General features: G+C 38.9%; 2 long non-coding RNA genes across 2 annotated transcripts; one reads left to right on the forward strand and one right to left on the reverse strand.

The window, feature by feature from the left end:
* The first annotated feature begins 205 nt into the window (after positions 1-205).
* Positions 206-932, forward strand: LOC104942144 (uncharacterized). The gene is made up of 3 exons (XR_797969.1): positions 206-223; positions 653-672; positions 841-932. It is a non-coding gene; the product is annotated as an uncharacterized lncRNA (long non-coding RNA).
* Positions 933-1057: 125 nt separating this feature from the next.
* Positions 1058-1682, reverse strand: LOC104942145 (uncharacterized). The gene is made up of 2 exons (XR_797970.1): positions 1641-1682; positions 1058-1190 (listed from the first exon to the last, which is right to left on the reverse strand). It is a non-coding gene; the product is annotated as an uncharacterized lncRNA (long non-coding RNA).
* Positions 1683-1956: the final 274 nt, after the last annotated feature.

The raw sequence follows: 1956 nt of genomic DNA on the forward strand, positions 1-1956 counted from the left end.
GATTTAGGGAACGTTTACAGATAACAGATAAAGCTACCGGTGTTGCAGTACAAGTTGAGTCATGACAACTGGCGACCAGCGCCGTATAGATAGAAGAGTTACGACAGCGGAAGTCCAAAAACGGTTATCGTCACGTGGTTCATGCAGACGAGAATCGTTCCCCGGAAGTTCATGGCGGGCAATGTGAATGCATTGATAACAGGAGATAGAACTTAGACTTTTGGTAATTATTAGTGAATAAAGGTTTTGATTTGCAATATTTATACAACAAATCGATATGTGTATGTATTTACATCAATATGTTTTAAAAAATAAAATAGAATTTTCTAATATTAAGTGATAATATTAGGATTAGTGTGAACAACTAGTTTACATGTTAGGCTAACAGTGCCTTGGTTAAAGAGCCTGTTGCTGTTTATAGCTTTGAATTCTTTAAAACCAATATTATCTTCTTAAACATGTATGGTAGTCAGGAGCATCACTTTCTAATGTTTATTGATATATTTAGAGGGAGGGGATCTAAAGGAATGCTTCAAAATTCAGATTAGATTCATTTCTACCATTTTCTTAAATTCATGGTAGTTTCAGTAATCCCATGGTAATTGAGGACACAAGTTATCGAAATGACTAATGTCATCTTTATGGCTTTCAGAAAGGACAGGAGACCGACAGGTGACTATCAAAGGACTAGCAGCAGCAGCATGATGATGATGTTAAATGTGTTGTTTTAGGAACATCCATTGCTAATACATGGAATTCAATAAAAATTGAATAGCATATCATGCAGTTTGTCTGTGCCTTTTCCTCCGTGTTGTCCTGGTTTGCTGTGCTGCCTCCTAGTCGCCACCATGGTTTGCTGTGCTGCCTGGGGATGCTCAAATCGCTCCGAGAAAGGAGTACGAATGTACGGCTTCCCCACTGACACAGAGCGGAGGAAAAAATGGCTGGCTCAAGTCAGCAGGAGCAATTTCACGACCAACAGCAAAAAAATATGTGAGGTTATTATATACAAACACTGCATTTGCACTTTTTCACAAAACGAAAACCACACCATTGGGAAAGCTTAATGTTTTGTTTAATACAAAAAAACAGGGAAAGGCTTGAAAAACACAGAGTTGAGACTCAGGGTGCAGGGTGAGGGTCTCAGTGCAGGTATTCAGGCTCCATTGAATCCCCCTCTGGTTCTTGTGCTGAAAGAGGGAGTAACAGACAGGAGAAAGGGTTATACACACCTATATAGCACACCTATTGGATGGGAAATTGCCTTGGGGAGATAAGGTGTGGTCTTTGTTCCCAACTGAAGTTATGGAACTTTATTATTTGTGAGTTTAACAAAGTATGACAAATAGCATCAGTAAAAGATGTGATATGAATTTCTATAAAGTTGTCTCACATTCTTGGTCATATTTTATATACAGTATGTAATGAGTATAACAAGTGTTTCCTAATACTGTGTATTCAACCACTATGGTATAGTGTATGGTACTATGGTATGGTATCCTAGCTTAATCTGTTATCTGTAACCGTTCCCTAAATCTACTAATTTATGGATAATCCACTGACATCCTTTAATACACATGTTAATTTGAATCAGATGTACTGATAATATCCGCAATATAAATCTTTAAACTTCTTCTTACCTTTAAAAGTCCGTCACGAACGGGCTATTATGCTGCAACTCTACAGCTCTGCTAGCCTCTCAATCGCCGGGGAACGATTGAGAGGCTCCACGATCCGCCATTGCTGTAAAAAAGTGGTCCATTGGAGTGAACGGAGATGACGTAACTCTCAGTCTATATGGCGCTGGGTTTGTCAAGCGAAGCGGAGAGAATACTTCCTTCCGGGTGTAAAATTCTCTAAAGCAAATGAGCTGCTCCGACCCTCGGTCCTGACGGACTCCAACTTGTGTTTATTAATCAAACAAATAAATACACACAAGGATACTTATGTGTTATT

This window comes from Notothenia coriiceps, unplaced genomic scaffold, assembly GCF_000735185.1.
Source record: "Notothenia coriiceps isolate Sejong01 unplaced genomic scaffold, NC01 NC01_scaffold00004180, whole genome shotgun sequence".
Classification (NCBI taxonomy): Eukaryota; Metazoa; Chordata; class Actinopteri; order Perciformes; family Nototheniidae; genus Notothenia; species Notothenia coriiceps.